At 38.7% G+C, this 24,152-nt stretch overlaps 1 pseudogene; it reads right to left on the bottom strand.

Moving 5' to 3' along the window:
• Positions 1–4,558: 4,558 nt before the first annotated feature.
• Positions 4,559–24,152, bottom strand: part of LOC137619490 (inactive hydroxysteroid dehydrogenase-like protein 1) — a 74,128-nt pseudogene continuing 54,534 nt past the window's right edge.

Below are 24,152 nucleotides of genomic sequence, written 5' to 3'. Positions count from 1 at the left end.
TCGGTGGAGAGAAGGAGAGGGGCATGTGGAACAGGAAAAGTGAGAGCAGCAGCGGTTGATAAGGCTTTCTTTGCGTTGCAGAAGGCCGCTTCTTTAAGGGGACCCCACTTCAGGTCTTTTGGCTTGCCCTTGAGGGAGGCGTAGAGGGGAGCAAGAGTGGCGGCAATGGCTGGCAGAAATTAGTGATAATAGTTTATCATGCCCAAGAATTCCTGCAGTGCTTTGACGGTCGAGGGCATGGGGAAGTTCTGAACAGCTGCTACCTTCTCAAGGAGGGGATGGACTCCTTTAGGAGTGATGCGGTGCCCTTAAGAACGACACTTCGTTGGCGCCAAAGTTACACTTGTCGTACCGGACTACCAGGTCGTTTTGTTGTAGGCGGTCGAGCACGATGCACAGGTGATGGAGGCGTTTCTCTTTTGAGGAAGAGAACACAAGTATGTCGTCCACGTAACATACACAGAAGGGGAGGTCCCCTAAGATGCCATCCATGAGACGTTGAAAAGTGGCCCCAGCATTACGAAGGCCAAAACAGGAGTAATTGAAGGTGTATTTACCGAAGGGAGTGATGATGGCGGTCTTGGGGATGTCTTCTGGGTTCATAGGCACCTGATAATGACCCTTCAGGTCGAGTGTGGAGAAAAGCTTCTACAGTATTTGTGCAGGTAGGAGGTCACATCAGCGATGTTTGGGTGGGGGTAGTGATCCGGTTCTGTTTGCATGTTCAGGCGCCTGTAATCCCCACACGGATGGAAGGAGCCGTCTTTCTTCAGGACGATGTGTAAGGGTGACGACCAAGGGCTGGAGGCCTTTTGGCAAAGGTCCATTTCTTCCATTTTGGCGAACGTCTGTTTGGTGGCTGCTAATCGATCTGATGCCAGACATCTGAATTTGGCGAAGACTGGGGGTCCTGTCATCTTAACATGGTGATAAATACCGTGTTTGGCAGGAGACGTGGGCGTAGGCATCCGTGGGTGCAATGATGTGGAGAGCGAGGTTGGAGGGGGTGGGTTGAAGAGGTGTCAACAAGTACGAGTCTGCATTGACCAATCGTCGGTGGGCGACATCCACCAGGTGGAAATGAGAGAGGAAATCCACACCGAGGATTGTTGGCAATGTGACGTCAGCAACAATAAACTCCCAATTAAATACGATAATGTGAGGTTCTCGTAACCGTAGGTGGGTATCGCAGATCCGTTGGCAGCTACCAGGCGGACGTTGGCAGACATGGACAGACTATATCGTGTCCTGAAGAGTTCCCTTGGCAAAAGAGAACAAGCACCCGTGTCTACCAAAAATTGCATGTCCGTTCCAGCCTCATGTAAAAAAAAAAAATTTGAATTATGGGAGGCAACCGCCACGAGCGATGGCCTACTTACATGTTCTTTGGCTACTGACAATCCTTGGCACATTTCTTCGCGGCAGCCCCAAATCTAGAGTGGTAGTAGCAAAACTGCGGCCAATGGGGGGCAGTAAGTGGCTGTAGAAGTGTTTGGTTGGGGCGCGAGCGAGTAGTGGGTGATGGGTGGCTTTGTCACCGCTCCGGCACATCACGGGGTAGGCGTGTGTGCCCTACGGCATTCACGTCCGCTTTGGTTGACGTTGAATAGGTGTCCTCTTCGTCAGGAGTGGAGGCGTTGATGGAGATCTCGAAGGTCGTGAAGTGGCCGTCCATAAGGGTGTCGGCTTTGGTCATCAAGTCCTTTATGGGTAAACTATAGACATCAGGTATGGCAGCGCGTACAGGTTCGGGTAAACGGCGTACCCAAAGGGCACGAAGTAGGTTCACCTCATGAGGAGAGCCGTCTGCGACAGGTTGCAGGCGAGCGATACTGGTAATTTCCCTGAGGGCGAGCGAAGCCCTTTGGTCCCCCAACAGTTGTTGAGAGAGCTGAAAAAGCTTTGCTATACGGGCGGCTGGCGACAGCTAGTACTGCTGCAGGAGATATGTTTTGAGGGCGTCATACGCCCGTTCACAAAGCCAGTCGGAGATTTCCGGGAAGGTGTCCTCTGGTATCGCCGCGAGAACATAATCTACTTTAATAGTTGAGCGAGTCACGCCCTTGATGCGGAACTGGACTTCTGCGCATTGAAACCAAGCAAACGCCTCTCAGCTGGCTTACGATGAAAGTTTCAATGGGGCGGCCATAGTAACAGTGAGGGGGGGAGGGGGGAAGACAGGAGGAGCGAGTCAACTTCCGGGGTCACCAATGTGACGAGCCAAGAGTAGGTTGTGACTCAAAAGCAGGATGAAAGCAAGTGAGTATTTTATTTCAGACACATCGGGTATATACACACACTAGGTCCCGGCAAGAAGGTCACAAAATACAAACATGCTATTTCTTGTCCAAACTGGCAACCAGTGCTGTTACCAGTTAACAACATAATAGGCAGACATGTTAATACAAGTTGCTGTCAGTGCGAGGGGAGAGCGAAGATACAAAGAATAATATATAAAAACAAGAGAATTGTCGTTACTATGTACGGTACGATCGTGTGACACACGAGTGGTACATTCTCATTACTCTGTTTACTGTCAAACACATCAGCCAAAAGAGCTGGCTTTTCTTTTGGACCGTGACCGAGTCTTTGATTTAAGTAAAGGAGAACTGTTGCATCTACACCAGAGTGCAGATCTAAGGGTAGTCCACCACTTAGGTTCCTGGGTTGTATCAGAAAGAGTTTCTTCTATGGTTAGATTGTATTCCTTTTCAGTTGAAGCATAAACTCTCTGAGTAAAAGATCTAAGATGAGTTTAGTTATTCCAGGTCAAATCTGATGTTACCCTTCCAAAGATGATAGGCCTCCTGCTTCTCCAAATAAGCATGTCTAAACTCATCATTGAACCACGACTTGTCTTTCACTCGGTACCTTGGCACACGAGAAGGGATACGCCTATCAATTATGTTGACTAGATTCTCATTCAAAGGGACAACAGGATCAACACTACTATACAACTGTGACCAATTCAAGCCAAAAAGATTATGCAAAATCACAATCCAGTCTGCTTGAGATTTCATATAAATCTTACATGAATATGATACATCAGGGACATGCTGCTCAGTCTTCACTACTAATGAAATCAGATGTTCCGACTGGAGAATCAACCTTACTTGTTATAACACCAGGGGAGTCAGTGTATACGAGGTTCAGCAGTTACCAGACCTGTGAGTAGCTTTACTGTTTTGCTCACAGCCTGATTCAGAGGCAAAGTCTAAAGCTCTTAAGCCATGGCAATCAGTAGGAGAAACAGAACTTGACCACTCACTATGGTGAGCATTGAAATAACCAACAAAGACAAAAAAGGCCTTTTTATCATCATCTTGTATCTTACCAATAATAGTAAGAAGAAAATCGAAGAAAGAATCATTCAAGTCTGGATTCCGGTAAATCGAACACAAAAAGTTGTTATGCCTGCCACAAACTTTTATTACCTGAATCTCATGACATCCACATTCATAGTAGGACTTATGAGAAGCCGGGTACTCGGTCCTAATATAAACAGCCATTCCCCTGGCCCTAGGGATGGCATCACGTTTCAACATGGGCATCTTAAAAACAGTTAAAAGGAGCTCAGATTAGTGCCTCATATTAGAAACCAAAGTTTCTGAGCAAAAAAGAATATCAAACTGTCTGGAGGCAACTGTAAGATCTTGAATATTTGCACGAAGACCATGAATATTGCAATACAGAAGACGACATTGACGAAATCTAAGACATACTGGTCCCGGATTTCACTCAATGTCTCCAGACAGCATAAGAATTAATATTAATAAAAAAAGAGACATCATACTTAAAAACTAAATTAACAAGAATGATAGCAAAAATATGTACAGAAATATAAATAAAGTGATTGATCAAACCTATATACTATAGAAAAAGTTGGAAAAACTGGTCAACATGGAGGAGCCAATACACCATGCAAGGCTAAATACCCTCCAAGATAGCCACTTCAACTGAAGGGAGGACAGTAAGGATGGTTTTGAGAAGAAAAAGAATCAGATAAGGAAAAGACCACCTCTTGATAAACCACCAGGCATCCATGCCCTTCTATTAAGCCTGCCCCACACACCATTTCAAAACAACAAGAGGAAGAGAAAAAAATAAGATAGAATAGTGTGCCCAAGTGTACCCTCAACCTCAAACAAGAGAACTCTAACCCAAGACAGTGGAAGACCATGGTACAGAGGCTATGGCACCAGAGAACAATTGTATGAGTTTGGAGTGTCCTAGAAGGGCTGCTTATCATAGCTAAAGTCTCTCTTCTAACCTCACCAAGAGGAAAGTAGCCACTGAATAATTACAGTACAATCCCTTGAGCGATTGAGTGTTTGGTAATTTCAGCGTTCTCTTAATTACTCTTTCACAAATATTACCGTTAATATTAGTATCCTAAAGAACAGTATCATGTTATTACTAGTAGTACACAGCCCTTTGTAATTTTTATACTCGGTAGTTTAGTGTAGTACAACCCATTAAAAAAACTCAATATTTTACAGTACAGTACGCATATTAGAGAGAGAAAAAGACAGAAGTTGGGATATTAATATTGCCAATATGATTCTGATGTACTTTAATATATCACCATTAAAGTACAGAGCATTCACTGCTTTAGTGCATTTTACATCTAAATTACAATTATATTTCTTAAGTGATTACTTACAACAGGAAAATAAGAGAGAGTTTATATTGCCTAATACCCATGGAATTCCTTGACCATAAGGGTGTTTGGAATGTAATGACTGCAGATAAGGTGTGACTGTAATATGATACCTCCAACAACTGTACAAATATTTATACACAATACTGTAAATAATAACTCTACCTTAACAACAACAAAATTATATACAGTCATGTACAGTGCTTCAATGTACTCCTTTCATTAAATACAGGTCAGTGCCCCTTTGAAGCACCTGATAGAAGATAATTTAGCATAATGCATGAAAAATTTATTCAAATGAAGTAATGCGAAAGAAGTTATTCTAATAATGTGTGCAGTATACAATTACTTAATCCTTTGATTTTGATAATAACCAATACTAAAGGCTAAGACATATGGCCATATTAACAGTGACTCTGGAATCCTTTGGAGGAGCCATACCTACAAGAACAAAAGAAAGATACAATTAATAAACAAAGAAACTGCAAATTATATCTACATTTAAGAATATATAATAAGTTTTCACTTTCAAATGGGTAGCCATCTTACATTAAAAAAATTCTTCCCCCTAACCCTAAACCTTGATGATTTTACAGTATATTGTATATCATTAAATACTTATTATAAAACTGATGATATTGTACCATGTACAGTGAAAACTCTTAGGCTAGGTCCTTACCAGGAGACTGGTAAGCAATTGAGAAAAACCCTATATATATATCTGAAAGGATGTGTATTGTAGTCTGAATGTATGCTCATCAAGAGAAATGGATATGAATATATTACTTTCATCAATGCTGGTATGAGTGCCGAGATTGGACTTGAGAAGTCACCTGTTCCAATCCATAATGCAAGAAAGTGTTGGGAGACCTTGGCCTCTGGGAAACAATTGGGTTGTCGGAAGAATCCATGTCCTGGACTGGTTTCATAACATTTTTAGATCTAGGTTATAGAACAATTATGGCCTATCAGACGTTTCGTTGAAAGATTTCTGATCTAGAGGTGCTAGGAAGGACCAAATAACAGATGATAAGTGTACCAGTTTCTTGGCAACTCAAAAGTAATGAACACAAAAACAAGGGTAAGTTCAAATCGTTGTGGGTCCCTATTATACGGCTCCTGATTGTGGTCACTAATTGCATAGGTCCTGAACGTGGCATACTGCTGATCCTGTGTGAAATGATGATTGTGGAGAAAATGCGCGAGGATACTTGTCTTGCCGAGGTGAAAAACATCCGAATGTTCCCATGAAGACGAAGCACGATGGGAAAGAGCAAGGAGAAAATTTAGGGCTTGTGAAGGGACAATTTCGTAGCTTCTACAGATGAGAATAAGCATAGGTTTGTCCTCCACCAATACATATCAGTATCGTGTACTGGAAAAGCGGGAATAGAGCAGATGATAGTTCTATGACCTGAAACTCACTGAAAACAGGTGCGAGGTGTCTGATCCTGTAGCGTTCGACAAGCGCGGTGAAAACCAGAATCACTGACAGAAACCTATTCTCGGGAAAGGAAATGCTCCTGATACGTATAGTCCTCAAACTCACACATGGGAAGAGACAGTTCAGAGTACAAGTACAATAGTCCCTGTTAATCGACTAAGAGAGATAAGACCTTTAATGTGGAGTGGTGACTGGTCACACAGACTCCTCAAGCAGTGATGGAGCATTTGTATAGAGGAGGTAATTTGAATATAATAGATGAACCCTTTGCATTTTGTGGTGATCATGCATATGAATGATCATGTTAGTAAAGGTAGTGAATGGTTGTGGATGATAGTGCATACAGATGATCATGTCGTTTAGATCGAGCAGGTGGATGGTTATGCTAGTGAAGATAAATGATCATGCTTATAAGACATGTGTGTGGAATATTGTGCGCACGGACCATCGTGAGCATTGCTCATGGCTCGTCATTGATTGCTTGTTTGGATGACGGGCTTGTAGTTGATCGTTTGCAGTAAGTAGTAGGTTGGCAAGGGCACCAGCCGCCCATTAAGATACTACCGCTAGAGAGTAATAGGGTCCCTTGACTGGCCAGACAGTACTACATTGAATCCTTCTCTCTGGTTACGGTTCTTTCTGTTTGCATACTCATACACCGAATAGTCTGGCCTATTCTTTACATATTATCTTCTGTCCCCATACAACTGACAACACTGTGATTATCAAACAATTCTTCTTCACCCAAGGGGTTAACTACTGCATTGTAATGGTTCAGTGGCTACTCTCCTCTTGGTAAGGGTAGAATAGACTCTCTAGCTATGGTAAGCAGCTCTTCTAGGAGAAGGACACTCCAAAATCAAACCATTGTTCTCTAGTCTTTGGTAGTCTCATAGCCTCTGTTCCATGGTCTTCCACTGTCGTAGGTTAGAGTTCCCTTGCTTGAGGGTACACTCGGGCACACTATTCTATCTAATTTCTCTTCCTCTTGTTTTGTTAAAGTATTTATAGTTTATTTAAGAAATATTTATTTTCATGTTACTGCTCTTGAAATATTTTATTTTCCTTGTTTCCTTTCCTCACTGGGCTATTTTCCCTGTTGGGGCCCCTGGGCTTATAGCATCCTGCTTTTCCAACTAGGCTTGTAGCTTAGCAATTAATAATAATAATAATAATAATGGATGATTGTCTTTGTGACACTTGTGCATGTGGAACATTGCCATCATGTTGAAGTCAATACAGTGAGATGGTAAACGTGAAGACCTTGCACACATACAGATAATGAATGTGGAGAACTGTCACTGTGATAATGCATGTGGACCTCTTGATTTTGTTACCTCTTTACAACTTCAGGATAAAGGAAGGGAAAGAGGGCAGCACCCTTTATCTAGATCGAGGGTATGAGTGCTTGGTTACTGGTAGCAGGTGAGTAAACACCTGTACTGTGTACTGAAATACATTCTCGGGAAGGAAGCATTTCTGATATATTTTCTCTCAGACTGTCTTTCTGAATAGATACTTTCCAGATATGCATCAACCCTACCATGTGTACACAAGGATAAATGGGTCAGGGGAAGTTCTTGTCGCTTAGGAATGATTTGAAGACACTCACTCCCATCTGGCAGAACTCTTTAGGACAACTGTCATCTTCTGGCAACACACGAAGGCTCAGTAGCATGATAAGAAAATAATACATGAACATTCAAAGCAAAAGGAGTGCATACTAAACCTTTTCCTGCAATAGAATACAGTGACCCCTCGTTCATCGCGGTAAATAGGCTCCAAGACCGGCCCTGATACTTGAATATCCGCAAAATACAGACACCGATTTATCTAGTTATTTAACATGTATTTAAGCTTTTTTAAACTCTCCCTGTACAGTTAACAACCCACCCTTTACTCTATTAATAAAAGGGACAACTGTTAAGCAATATGAAACTGGTAGGTAAGTTTACAGTACAGTACCATATAACAATGGCTAAATAACAGTAGTAAGGTACTGATAAGTTTACCATACAGTAGGGAAAAATTTTGGGTGTTAATTTTTTGCGACTTTTCTAGTATTTACCCAAAAATTCGCGATATATTTTCCATACTGTACATATGAATTAAAAAGTCCGCAAAGCCGGGAATTCACAATAGAGTTCGTTCTCTATGATATCAAGCAGGCAAATGACAATGATTTAACAGGGAGAGCTTCACTAGCACAACCAGGTGATGCATCCTTAGTCTCTTTCCGGGTTTAGGAAGAAAATAAAGGAAAGAAGAAAGGTGGCACCCTTCCTTCACACTTGGTTGGCAACAGACAGTTCCTCTAAAGGAGCAGGAGTGAAGTCTAAGGAAAAAAAAAAAAGACTCCTTACTTCGTGTTGTCATTGTAGGACACACACGAGGGATAGAACAGCGAATGACATGTTGCCCAACAAGAAAAGTTTGTTGTATACTGACAGGTAGCACAGAAAATTCTCTCTAAACATTCATCAGGAAACACTTCATATATTTGTTTAATATCCCTCAAACTTGACTGTCTTCCAGAACATTTAATTAATCTGAAAGAAAAACTAAGAAATTAAAACAGCCAGATGAGGCCACAGAGAAGTACTGTGCGTCAGTACTGTCCAGCAGCCAAAGTCAAAGAGAGGGGTGCTCCACCTGTCGGGTTTACCCACCACCCAACTAGCAACTATGTTTACTTCTTTAAAAGTTTAAAATGGCAAATCCAGCTTAGCTGAAGTCAAGCTCTTATCAAAGAACAATGGTTAGTATTCATACAGGAAAAAGAAATCAGACTTGCGCAACTTGTATGTACAACTACCCTAAGTCAAAATTATGTTCAAACTTCATGGAGTTATAATTTTGAAATCTGTGCCACTCCTGACTGGGTCCCATATCCAAATGCAGCCACCGCTGCCCCTCAGGGCGGACAGCACTGACCTACTTTATCTAAAATTTATTGTGATTGCTACAGTGATTGTCGTAACTGTTTGTGTGCATTACCTCTGCCGTATTTTTGCTTTATTACCAAAAATTACAATAACATTAACTACGGCTAATAAGCAGATTGCTAGTGGCAATGAAATGAAGCACAAGATTAGTGGTGAGAGTGGTCGTAGTGTGAAGAAATGGTAAGCCTTTTCAGTGGAAATTAAAGTTGCCCTTATCAAGAAATCAGATAGCGGTAAAAAGAAGGAAAATACTGTATTGCGCGTGAATAAAGAATAAATCCTTCAACAATTGGCAAGATTTATAAGATAATAAAGATGAATTATCCCAAGTGTCGGCTAACTCGTCTCCATCATCTTTCAGAAAACGCAAGGAAATTGTAGTATATCATTATTCTTTATCTAATATTTACAGTACAATGCATGGTACTATATATTCTGCTGCATTATGTAATGTAGATGCAAAAGAGAGAGAGAGAGAGAGAGAGAGAGAGAGAGAGAGAGAGAGAGAGAGAGAGAGAGAGAGAGAGAGAGAGAGAGAGTGTCGCACGCCTCAGCTCAGCTGATCGGTGTAACATACTTTTCAGTATTATATACAGTAATGTAAAGTGATAGTCAAACATTATTTGTAATAACCTGATATTGATTTTATATAAAAGGGAGCTATTTGTTAACTTCTGAAAGTCGCAGGCATTTGAGTTAGGCTATGCATACCCTAGGCCAAAATCTAACTCTAGGGGTACTTGTACAATAACGATTTACGAACAATTCAAGATATGAACTGCCTCTCAGTCTCCATTGTGTTTGTTGGTTGAGGACTGTTTGTATTGATAAATGGAGGAGACATGACCAATCAGAGCAAACTCTTGAGAAGTTTTTCTCAACTAACCTATACTAGCTGGAAAATCGGAGACAGAAACTTTATTGCTACTACTGAAACAAGTCATAACTTGAAGGCAAAGATGGTGTGTATTACTGTACATTGTTTATATCAACATCTCAATAAATTCAGGTTCTAAGTAGAAACTACTTAGTCTTTAAAATCATAATAAATGTCTAAGATCTTGCTCATAAACAAACCAGTTCATATACACAAGTAAAATATTTACTTAACCTTCAACGTTCATTTCGTAAAGTCACATATATTTTACATATTAGGCTTGAATATTTTTTGTTCTATAAGACTCAAAAGGTGTAGTTTGTTTAAAATATTTTCTCACCTTGATGGGGTATTGTTTGTGAATTCACTTCTAAGCAAAGGATCCTTTCAAATTAATGGGGGATAGTAGAGGGCATATCAGACATATACTTACCAAAATACCATGAACCCAATATCCTGTTGTATTTCGAGAATTGCCAATAGTACGAACTGCATGATATGCATATGTTGAAGCCGGTGGTCTGAAGATATCTGGGGAAAAAAGTTGGTAACACTGCAGTACAGTACCATGATAGTCTAAATTCTCTCTGAGACATACTGAAATTAAATGTCACGAGTTTTTAAATGGTGGGAACCTCAGCATGTTACACATGTAGAAAATAAGTGTATTCACATTATTGAACTGTAGTATGAATTATGAATACATGTACACTTTCTAAATGGATTGCCGTTAGTTTTTGATGGCTTCATAAGTTCTTAAAATATTTTGCTAAGGTTCTGTAAATTCTTAAAAATATTTTGCAGTCTCTGGTGCTTATAGTGTACGTGCTTCAGTATAATGCTTGTGAATAATGGTTTTTTGTTGAAGTAAAATAAGTTTATATAAAATATGAATGTTTTTAGTTACACAAGTAAAATATTTACTTAACCTTCAACGTTCATTTCGTAAAGTCACATTGAATGTAATGTATAATGCGGATGATATAACAAGACTGTTTGTATTGATAAATGGAGGAGACAAGACCAATCAGTGCAAACTCTTGAGAAATTTTCTACTCATTACCGCAAGCACGGCCCTAAGTCGTCCCCCCCACACCCCCTACTAGGGCTACTGATCACTCTTCACCATCATCACTTCACTACTGCCAGACTCGCCATCACTCTCATCTACTTTACGCTTTTTGGCCCATCTAAATTGAGATGCCACTTTCACATTTCTCTTTCTGGCAGCTAAAGACCTTCTTTTGTGTTTGAACGTTATGGAAAGATAATCAAGTACCCAATATTTGGAAAATAAATAAAGCCACTTGAAGTGTAAACAAGTAAAACTGGCACATATACACACTTCAGTGTTCCATTACCACGTGGGCGACTTAAAGATATATGTTTGCCAAACCTATGAAGATAATAAAAAAATATGAAATAAAATTGGTGTATTCATGCAAAATCAATGAGCAAGACAAATTTACATAGTCTGCTTTAGTACACACTAAGTTAGGATGATGTGACCATCTAATAACCACTATACCTACTATAAAGAATTATTGCCAGAAACTTCTTGAGGGCACTTACAACATGTTTGGCCATAGATACAGTAGAAGTAATATCTCAATTTTTGGTATCTGAAAGTTTATATGTCCATACCCATAGCGAATGCTCCCCTTAACCCTTTTACCCCCAAAGGATGTACTGGTATGTTTCACAAAAGCCATTCCTTTACCCCCATGGACGTACCGGTACGTTCTTGCAAAAAAATGCTATAAAATTTTTTTTTTCATATTTTTGATAATTTTTTGAAAAAATTCAGGCATTTTCCAAGAAAATGAGACAAACCTGACCTCTCTATGACAAAAATTAAGGCTGTTAGAGCAATTTAAAAAATATATACTGCAAAATGTGCTGGGAAAAAAAAACCCCAGGGGGTTAAGGGTTGGAAATTTCCAAATGGCCTGGGGGCTAAAGGGTCAAGTGCTCAACACTTCAGTATAGCAAACAGTATCAAAACTCGAGATAATCATATTTGAACAAATGTCATATCACATGGTAATTATAAAAAGATTTATTTAAAAGAAAAAAATATGGAATTTACTGATAATTCTACATTAATTCTAATTCCTTTATGTTTCTTCATTGAAATAACAAATCTTCTAATGGAAAATTATTCAAGCATACATAACTAAATAAAAATAATCACATTTTAAAAGAGAGAGAGAGAGAGAGAGAGAGAGAGAGAGAGAGAGAGAGAGAGAGAGAGAGAGAGAGAGAGAGAGAGAGAGAGAGAGAGAGAAATTTTTCATCCGCATTATACATTACATATACTGTATTGTATATTAAATATTAATTAACCAATGTATTTATGAACTTCTTGTAATCATATTTATTACTGAACAGTTACCCCACCCCATATTTGCAAAGGTTAGGTACCAGACCCAGTTGTGAATAGGGCAAATTCGCGAATACTTAAAAAGCCATTTAAAAATGCTTATAACTGCCTATTTTGGTTTTTACAAAGTGTAATGCCATCAATGAATATCTTCAAAATCAATTTAGAATAATTTAAGAATAGTATTAAGGCATTTTTTCAGAAAAATATTCTGATTATGACTCATAATTAACACACTACCATAACACAATACATACTGTACAATGCTGTACGTATGCAAAATATACAGTACTGTACTGTAGCTACTGTACTTTATTAATGTTAACTTTTCTTAGAGTGGTAACATTTTCTATCATGTATAACCACACCGTTTTCTTCAACGCGCTTATATCTTTAACAGTAGCTAATTTCTTGTGCAATAATACAATTAATATTCATTGATGATACATCAATAAATAACCTACCTGTTTTTCTGAATAAATAAGCATGACATTAAAAGGAAAAAATGTGTTACAATCTGTTATTCATTTACCGTAAATGAAAGAATATATTTCTAATTTGCTTGATATGTGTAGTAGCATTGTGCATTCGTACATACAATACAGTGATGTTTATCGTGTTTTTTTTAATTTAAAATGTATTTGATATAAAATTAATTTTACATAAATAATCCTGAGATTAAACGGAAAAATTTCATAATAATTTATTTACAGAAATGAAAGAAAAATACTTTATATCTCTAATGTATTTGATATGCATAGTAGTATTGTTCATTGTTTTAAAATCTAAAAATGTACTTATGCTTATTTATTTACTGTTAATTTTATATTAATAAGATTAAAGGGGAAAATATGTTACTGAAATGAAAGAAAAACATATATTGATAACGTTTTGATATGCTCTACTCTAGATTTCGGGAATATCTAGTAGATATGCACAAGAGAAAATTTTGCAAATATGTGATTTTGCAAATATTGATTCGTGAATAACTGGGGGGGGGGGGGGGGTAACTGTATTTGAATTACTATGTAAAAGGTTTATCACAGAATAGTTTACATATGTTATCTATGAAGTTGAACTGTTCTGCTTTGCAAGGCTGTTTGAAATCGTGGCATTGCAAGAGTACTTCTCGTGGACCCGTGGGTATTTGATATTTTATTCAATAGGCTATATGGTTCTCTGTGTGTTGCGAACAAGCAAAATAACAGAAAATAAACCCGCTAAGAGTGAGGGCAGACTGTATTATCAATATGATCATTAGTAACCAAGCTGTAACCCTATTTCAAAAAGCAAAGGATAAGCTATAAAAAAATTAGAATATATTAGAATACAATAACATATAAACTATGAAAAAAGACAAAACTTAGAATATATTAGAATACAATAACATATAAACTATGAAAAAAAGACAAAAATTAGAATATATTAGAATAAAATAACATATAAACTAAGAAAAAAGACATGTCAATCTGCTCAACACAAGAACATTTGCTTAAAGTTTGAGCCTCTGAATATTCAAACTTACTTGAGATGATAGAAGATATATGTTGTTCACCTGCTGAAAATAAGACTGGGCCCCATCATAAGTGTCTGTACAGTTATTCCAAAAGAACGAACTTCATAGTCCAAGGCTTGAGAAAAGGAATTCACAAACGCCTGTAAAAATTTAAAGTAATGAATAATAAAGTCATACAAATTGCAAAAAATGCAAAAATGACAATTTTTGAAATAATTTGTATTTTTTCCTAGCTATACGAACCTGGAGCTCTTTACTCACCGCTAGTTACCGGAGGGGGAATATGGTAGATCAACCCGCACTAGTAAACTGAATGTCACTTTGCAATTGTGGCAGGACTTCCTGCGGGAAGGTCATGGTAGGATCAGTATGTGTAAAAAGCTCCAGGTTTGTGAAGTTATGAAAAATTTGTATTATTTCCAAATTGGTCATTGTTCCTGTATTATACACAGACCTTTACGCTCTTTACAGTGGAGACTTACCCTTAGGTGGGTAGAAGTACAAAATCCAACTAGCAGGTGAGTGACCCCGGGGTGTAACTGGGCTTCGCGCGAGCTGTCACTCTGGGCTTCGCGCGAGCTGTCACTCTGGGCTTCGCGCGAGCTGTCACTCTGGGCTTCGCGCGAGCTGTCACTCTGGGCTTCGCGCGAGCTGTCACTCTGGGCTTCGCGCGAGCTGTCACTCTGGGCTTCGCGCGAGCTGTCACTCTGGGCTTCGCGCGAGCTGTCACTCCTGGGCTTCGGCGCGAGCTGTCACTCTGGGCTTCGCGCGAGCTGTCACTCTGGGCTTCGCGCGAGCTGTCACTCTGGGCTTCGCGCGAGCTGTCACTCTGGGCTTCGCGCGAGCTGTCACTCTGGGCTTCGCGTGAGCTGTTAAGAGGCACCCTGTCAGTAGTACTGTCACCCTCATTAACCCTGAAGAGTTAATGGGTCTGGGGCAATCCGTGCTATGGTGTAAGAAATTAGGAGTGTGACTTAACCAGGTAAGCATAAATTTGGAGTTAAATTCCACCCTTAAACTTAGACATTGCTCGACTCCACCTCGTATGGAGGTCAAGGACATAACATATATACACATATACCAGGTTACACAAGGGATGGTGGTACCCACCTGCAGTTAAAGGAGGTCTGCTTGCAGAGTTCTTCGGATGCTGAAACCTTAAAAGAGGGGACAATGAAATATAAAGCAGCCAGTCACTCATATATTTATTCTAGTCTTATTTATGGATAGCCCTTAACTATCTGCTACTTGTCCTATAAGGGAGCTGAGGTGTTACTGACCACGTTTTGTGCAGCCACCACAGGTCCTATAGAAAAGGTATCTAGGTTCCTGAGGGTTATTTCTTGCAGGTAGTGGGTTGTGAATGTGGTTTGAAGTTTCCACACACCCACATGTAATACCTACTCCACTCAAAAATTCTTATTGAATGCCAGGGATGTGCTGACACCCCTGAAGTCATGAGCGCAATCACCTGTCTGATCCAAGAGATAGAGTTCTTAGTTACTTTTCTCTTGAGCGTCCTCGTGCTCAGGAAGAGCCTGCTGATTTGAGGGTGAGCTCAGGTAGTTTGCTTGAGATACTTCTTTAGTACCCTTACAGGGCAGAGTAACAGCTGATCTGGATCATCTGTTATTGAACGAAGACTCTTAATCCGGAAGGGGCCGAGCTTAAGATCCGTTACAGCTGAATTTTGAATTTTACCTACAAACTCATGATGAAACCGAGTCATTTGACCCTTCCCCCTTCAATGGGTGACGTCGTACGATAGACAATGTAGCTCACCGACTCTCTTTGCAAAGGCCAGGGCTAATAAAAAACCGTCTTTCAGGATAAGTCAGTCTGATGCTTGATGAAGAGTAGCACCTGCAGTACAGTCAAGCACCCTATATCGCGAGGTTCAGGAAACAGACACAAGTGCGATGAGGGGAAAATTGCGATTATGGGTTGCACTAAGGTGGACTAACTCCTAACCCAAAAAGTCACTGCCTCTTGCCATAAGCAGGTGCCTGAGCGGATGATTAACGCAGTAAATACTGCCTAACTCGCACACACACATACACTGTACACTCACTCTATCTCTCTCTCTCTCTCATATCGTACCTTAAAATGTCCGATTTTGTTTCGGAAGCATATTGCATTCTAGAAAATTACGATTATTCAAATAGTCAATTGTGCTTTGAATAAACATTTATGTACTTTTGTTTTAAATTTCAGGTGTATTTCAACAATCAAAATATTTTGGGTGGTGTGATTAGATCAGCTGATGCACATACAAACAAATAACGGAGTATTATTTATACTAAATAATAAAGAGTATTGTTTATACTATTTCTTAACTTATTCAAAACATCTACTATATATAAATAATATAGAATTACATAAGCACTGATGTGTTATAAGCTATCATAACTTTCATGTAATACATTTATAGCTTTCATTACAGTATTAGTTTTAAGCTATCATAACTTTCATATATATTTATAGCTCTCATTACAGTATTAGCTGTGTGTGTGTGTGCTGAAAACTTGACGAGGATAGGGGGCTTAGGGATTAGCAGCTGGGCTCTGATGAATGGTGGAAATTGCTTTCCCACTGGACCTTGGTGCCCAATTGTTAATCCAACTAAATTAGTCAGCATTTTCTCTCTTTCTTTTGGTCATTTCTTTTATTCTCACATCTCTTCCTCTTGGGCATGAACTTGTTGACGACTTTGACTTGTTTGATTACAATTTGACTGTTTCTTTGGATTTGGTGCAGTGTGGGATGGATGGCATTCCATCTCATCCTCTACAAATTTTGATGCCATCACCCTCTGGCAGACCCCATTGGGTGCAGACCATGTCTGTTAAGAGTCAGGCACCAGTGATCCGGTTTTCGATCAACCATATTTGCAGGTAAGGGGTGATGCCAGCCACTCTCTAATACAGAACTGTTATCTGCTGAAGCCTCTTCTCGTGTTGACTCATATGGGATAGGAGGACTGACATCCTCCGATAAGAGGTGGATAACCCGGCTTCCTTCTATACAAACCAACCTCTGTTGACAATCTGGGAACGGAAAAGGACCATTCTACTGATGCTCAAAAACCAGGTAATTTGGGCAACATAAGGAAACTGAGAATCCTTCATGTTACCCAAATCCCAATAGAAATTTATCATGATAAGCTATTTAGAGCATTTAAGAGTTATGGAATGATATTGGAGATAAGAATGAAACTTCAAGGTGATAAATGGGATTCATAGGTATCTTATATTAGTCATGATGAAGCATTTAATGACATAAGTAACATTATGCATGGTAAAATTAATAATTTCAATATTAACGGTGCTTTGTTTGATAAGGTACCAACAGACTTGGACGTATACAGACCTACCAACTGGTGTGTAAAAGATGTTGATGTAGGCAAACCCTCCCAAAGAAAACAAAAACCACCAATATGGCTTATTGCGGAGCCTACAGGGAGTACAGGGAATTATTTTAAAATTTGTAAATTTATACAGAAAAAAGTAGGAACCATTGCTCCAGGTGATATATCCCACTTTGGAAAAAATTATTTCCTCATCCATGGCAAATGTTTCACACAGTCTGTCATATTATTTAACCTGAAAACAATTAGTGACGATATTTAATTAGATATCAAACCCCACTTAAATTTTAGCCTAAATGTTAGTTATGGAAGGAGAGTAGTTTTCAATAAAGACCTGTATGAATTTACAGAAGAGGAGATAATGGTCATGTGTCCATTAACAATATGGAGGGTGCATAAAGTTCCTAGAACATCGATGGTAATCCTTACTTTCTAGGATGCTGATGTACCTTTCCATATTGTTATTGAGAAAGAAAGGATTAGAGTTCAACCTTTCAAACAGAAGCTACTACAGTGTTTCAACTGTTTTAAATTCGGACACCCTTATAAAGTTTGTAAAGACAAAAAAATGTGTAGCATTTGCTCCAAACCTTACCATGGAGTGTGTATACATATGGCTACGTGTTTGAAACTGCAACTCAAATCATAAATCCACCGATAGGAGCTGCGAGCTATATTAGTTGGAAGAATCTGCCCTCAACAAATATATTGTGGACCACATAAGTATAGGACATGCTAAAAGACTACTGAATAACAAAAGAGCTAGGCAAAGGCATTGAAATCTAAAGGAAATTTACCACAGGAGACATCAAACCCACTTATTACAGCCAGTAGTTCTAAGAAAAGAAATACAACATCTAATAATAAAGTACTGCATGACAAGGTAAGCATATTGCCTTCTGAGGCTTTGCCACAGTGTATTAACACAGGAGCACTGCCTATCTCTGTACATACAACCTTCATCCCCATTACCAACAATAGTACTAACCTCTCTCAGGTCAAGTACTTGTCTGATTTGATGGAGGTTCCACTTGAAACCAAGTTACCAGGGGCACCTGTAGTGGGGGGTAGGTGCAAAAATCTGGTAGCTCACCACCTATTTACTGAAAAAGAGAGAGACCTCCATCTCTCTTGTCCCTTCCATAAGAATTATAATCATGACATCAAATAAACATGATGTTTTGTCTGTTGATGTTTCTGATGAACCGGTAGACAATTTAAATAAATCAGATATTCACGTTGAGGTCCACCATCCCCCACTACAATTAGATCAAAAGGACCAAAATAAAAACACAAACACACCCAATCTATCAAGACTCTCTCTAATAAAACAACCATGAAATATTGTTTGATAAAAAAAATTGCTAATGGGAAGACTTGATCCATGGGGTCTTCCAAGAAATAAACCTTAGTTTTTTTCCCTCCATTTTGCAATGTAATTGTCATGGTTTAAGGGCCGAATATGGACAGCTTAAGCTCCTCATTCATGAATCCTCCCCATAATTATATGTCTCCAAGAGAGCAAACTTGATCATAATACTCCTTGTCCTTGCGAACATATTAGTTATAGGACACCATATGACCACCGAATAGGCAGCCACGGCGGAAGTTTCATATACGTTCGTCGAGATCTTCCCCAAATATCTTTGTCTCAAACAGATATCTATTTCTTTCTGTGCTATAAGAGGGGCATTCAATCAACAAATGCCTCACTGACAATGGTATCAAACAGTCGTCGCAATATGGTTGGTTTTGGCTAGCCAGCAGAAACTCGTGTGTCTTCCAAGTGTGACCAATGCGGACACGACAATGAGTAGTCTTCCACTTTTGGGGTATCATGTTATACCTCCAAGGGGATATAACATTCGCAATTTCTCTCATCTTATTTTCAGTTAAACTATCCTAATGCTGTTGCCAATTATTATCGATAAAATTCTTAATTGCTGGTAAAAAATCATTACATAGAATGGGATACCTTCTTGGTACCAACTCTGCTGCAGCATTCTTTGCCAGTGAATCTGCCTCTTCATTTCCAGACACACCTACGTGTGCCAGAACCCAGCAATATCAAACTATTATACCTTTTCAAGACAATAATTAAAAGCCACTCTAAAATCTTTAAAATTAAAGGGTTACTGGAACTAAAACCTTCTAAAGCTTGAGGGACACTTCAAGTTCGGCAGTAAATATGGAAGACATTAGAAGAAGTGTAATTCTACAGTTAAAGGAATTACTATATAATCCAAATCCAACGCCAGCATCAGATTTCGAGCCATCGGTATATAGAAAAGTCGATTCCCTATGTTCTTCAACATGTTCCATAAACAGAGACCTAGCTTTTAATTCAGTCATGTTCTTTTTGACACCAATACAATACTTACAAAAAGATATCTCAGGTAATTTCCACGGAGGGATTGATGATATCTTAAATGGAAGCACATTAATTCTAATTATATCAAGACTGTTTAATAATTGTTTTTACCAGAAACCCATAAGGTTGAGGAGATTTTGGGTACAACTCAAAGTATGTTGAGTGCCTTACAAGGCTTGCAGTCTGAAAGGCTAAAAAATTAGGGAGTCTTTGCAATTTAAAGCAATACCGAATTACAGAACACATTCGGTAAAGGTCTAAAGGTAATTCTTCAGCATCAATAAATAGACTTGGGATAGGTGAGGCTCTATACGCTCCTGTGGACAATCTAATACCAGCATGATGTGTAGAATCTAATACCTTTAATCGGCTTGGGTGGCTGGGGAGTATATTTCACATCCATAACTATTTTTTGTAAAAGTTAAGGTCTTGTATGATTTTAAAATAGTTTTGCAGTCTGGCCCCCATGATGTATGGGACAATGCTTTTCAAAGATTCAGAGCCTCCAGACATTTAGCTTTTTCAATCCTAAAAATTTAGCTTCACCTACACATGGGATCTGTTGACCATTCATGTATATATCCGGGTCTGGATGTACTCCCAGGATACAACAGAAATAGACAATAGTAGTTTTGCTTGTTAAAAACTTGAACCCATTCATATCAGGCGACTGGATAATTTTGTCAATTCAGAGTAGTAGTTTTCTCTCAACCATTGCCATTCTAGCTCAAGAAAATGATATGTAGAGATCATTCACAAATAGTGTTGAGAGAATGTCTCAAGGAATGATAAGTGTCTTTTTATTGTTTATATATGACATATCTGTTTTTGACATTAATAGTTTATATATGACATATCTATTTTAATGTTAGTGTTTTTAGAATTTTTTATTGTTAATTTGTTCATCATTTATCTTTCCATATTTCCTTTCCTCACTGGGCTATTTTTTCCTATTGGAGCCCTTGGGCTTATGGCATCTTGCTTTTCCAACTAGGGTTGTAGCTTGGCTAGTAACAATAATAATAATAATAATTGCTAGTGCAAATATTACACTTAGCACACTACCCTGGGGAACTCCTTCCTGATATTTCCTCTCAGATAGAGCTTCCCTCACTCTCACTTGAAAAAATCTATGTGAAATAAATGATTAAATGAACAATGGTAGCTCTCTTCATAATCCCAAATTATGAATGGTTTTAACTATACCATATTTCCATGTAGTATCATATGCCTGTTCAAGGTAAAAAAAAAAGACTGGTACATGGTGCTGTTTGGAAGCAAAGGCTTCACAAATAGAGGATTCCAGGTGTATCAGCACATAAGTCATTGAGTGCATTTTTCTATATCCACACTGGATAGGTGATAGAATACCTTCCTTTTTTAGGTTCCACATCAGTCTTGCATTGACCATCTTCTCCATGATCTTACTTGAGAAAGATGTTAATGCAATTGGGTCTTAAAAAGGCCAAAATAATGGCTAGTTCCCAAACACTTGGTTAACTATGATCATGCCATATTCTGTTAATAATGCTGAAAATAAATAACTTTGTATTAATAGGTACATGTTTAATCATTGCATATGGCATTCCATCGGGTCCAGGGGCAGTATCATTACAAGTAGCAAGTGCGGAATCAAACTATCTTCCAGTAAAAGGAGAATTGTATAACTTTTCCCTTACAGTTGCAAAATTAAAAATTTTCTTCTCATCAATGCTCCTATACTGGTGACCAGGAACTGCTACACACTAGCATGATACATTTGAGAGATGATCAGCCAGGGCATTGCTAACTTCATTTGCTTCAGTCACATACTGACCATTCACCTTCAATACTGGGTGTGGGCTGGGGGGAATTTGCCCGAAATCTTTTTTATTTTCCTCCAAATAGAAGATGGTGGTGTTCTACTGTTAATGGAGGATACAAAAGACACCCAAGACTGGTGCCTAGTTTTTTTTTTCACTGTATGACAGAACTGCACTTTACATTTCTTATAAATTATGTTCTCCTCTGTACGGTGCCTATGCAATTGAGTCAAAAGATTCTCTTGTGGCTCTGTGCAAGGCAGTTAGTTCTGAAGACCACCACGGGACTGGTCGTCGTTTGAATACCCCTGTGGTTTTTTGGAATTTAATTGACTCCTGCTGTATGGAGTTCCATTCAGTAAGTATATGGCATCATCTACACTTTCAAATTGTTCTGCACTCCCTTCAATTTCACTTAGCTCCTAAAATCTATTCTAGTCCCCCTTGTCAAGGTTCCATCATGGATATCTCTGCAAGGGTGGACCATTGTTCGTATTTATAACAATTGGAGAGTGATCACTAGTATGCCAATCATCTAATGTTCTCCCTCCATTCAAAATCCAGAAGGCAGTTAGCACTTGCAACTGAAAGGTCAATGCATGACAGGGTACCTATCTGAACATTAAAGCATGTGGGCTCCCTTATATTAAGGAGTCCCACATCTTAATTTTTCACAATTGATGAAATAATATTGCCCCTTGTGTTTGCTAGAACATTGCCCTATGAAGGATATCTACCATTCATATCTCCCAGTAAGAGGAAAGGTTGAGGTAGTTGTTGAATCATCTCTGATAAATCATCATATGAGATGTCATTCGGAGGCAAGTAAAGAGAACAAATTGTTTATTTTCTTCCTATATCAATCCGTAAAACCTCTGCCTGCAGAGGTGTAAGAATAGACAAAGATATTTGGGGAACATCTCGACGAACGTATATAAGACTTCCACTATGGCTCTCTACGCGTTGATCATATGGTGTCCTGTAGCCGATATATTCACAAGGACAAGGAACATTATCATCAAGTTTGCTCTCCTAAAGACATATGATTATGTGGGACTGCTCATGAATGAGGAGCTCAAGTTCTTCATATTTTGCCTTCACTCCTTAACAGTTCCACTGTAAAATTGAGAAAATAAAGTTTACTTACAGGAAGATTCCTTACAAGTCTTCCTATTAAGAGTTTTTAGAATTGATAGGAGTCTCTGATACTCTTTTTGGAAAAGGAGGTCTTGCTAAGCTTGGTTTTAAGGTTTTTCTTAGCAGCCTTCTTATTTATTTGTCGAGGGGATGGTGCACCTCGACATTAATCTTTGATATATTAAAATTTTTTGGGAGTTCATCATCTTTTTCTGATAGAATATCGTACTTATTTGATATGGGCATTTTTGTATTGCTTGTTGGAGCGGAGAGGGATGATGGTCTCCCTCTTTTTCAACTGTAAGATGGAGAACTATTAGGATATTGTATCTCCATCATGACAGGTACATCCAGTAACTCTCTAGCATAAGATTTCTCCCCTAGGTCTGGCAATGAGGCTGCCCGAGATGAGAGCTTTGGGCTGTTCATTAGAGGTGTGCAGTGTGGCAGACCTAGAGGAAGATGATGGTGCCTTTTTTATGAGGCACCGAATCTAAATTACGAGGCTTGGTAATAGCCTTAGGTGGTTAATCAGCAATAGGATGCTTTACATTATCTGTTTTAACTGGTGTTGCCATTTTTCCTGGGTGTCCTGCATCCTTAGATTTTAAAGCCTTGGCGTAACTCTTGGTTTTTGTTAGAAGTTGCCTAGTATATCCCACACTGATATGTTTTGCATCAGACTTCTGAACAACTGCTTCTTCCATTTGATATTGAGAACATTTCCCGTTGGTTAGCTTGTGATCCTGGTTACAATTAGTGCACCTTGTAATATAAGTGCAGGGTCCCTACTCAGGATTGGAAGAATTGTCACAGATCTTTCCGTTTTTACATACCCTAGATGGATGACTGATTTTGAAACAATTGAAGCTCTGCAATGGTTTCTGTTTATACAGGCGAACTGGTATTCTCTCATTTTAGATGTATATATGAGAGGGTACACATCATGGTCTTCAAAAGTAAAAATAATCATAGTGGTTCTGGGAATCTTTTGAACCTTCCACATTTCTCTTGGGCACATATCTAATGCTTCCTCCTCGCTAAAATCACACAGATCTTTGTTAAAAATTACTCTTCTTCCATAGCTAAAATTCTAATGTGGTTTGATATCCACCATGAGATTTTCTTCAATGTTCACATTAATCAACATAAAAGATTGTGTTCTAGATTTGGCATGAATCAAGATGGATTTCTTGCCAAATCTAGAAATGTTTCTAAGCTCTATGGTACCCACTTTCCTTTGTATAATCTTACTAAATTCAAAGTAATTAAATTACTCTGCCTTGGACGTTGCAATTAGCCGCATTGGTGGCTTAGGATTTCTATCAGATATCGGATTTACTTTGGTGTCAGCAGACTCACTTTGACACCAGTCACTGGGGAAATATACATCTAGATTTTAAGGCGCTGCATTGCATAGCGCACCTTTAACCTCATGATTATCAATTTTCATTTTGGAAATCTCACAGACTACTTTGAAAGCTTTCTCATGATTACTGAAGGAGATCCGTGCTTCCCATTTCTCATTATTTTCTTTGAAATTCATCCTTATTTCATTAATTTTACCATAAAGTTTAAAAGCCATCCACAATGCTTCATAATGGCAGTTTATTTGTATATCGCATATGTGGATGACCCTTTAATTTCCTT

Source organism: Palaemon carinicauda, chromosome 26, assembly GCF_036898095.1.
Source record: "Palaemon carinicauda isolate YSFRI2023 chromosome 26, ASM3689809v2, whole genome shotgun sequence".
Taxonomy (NCBI): domain Eukaryota; kingdom Metazoa; phylum Arthropoda; class Malacostraca; order Decapoda; family Palaemonidae; genus Palaemon; species Palaemon carinicauda.
The sequence above is the reverse complement of the archived record's forward strand: the minus strand, read 5'-3'. Positions and strand labels throughout refer to the sequence as shown.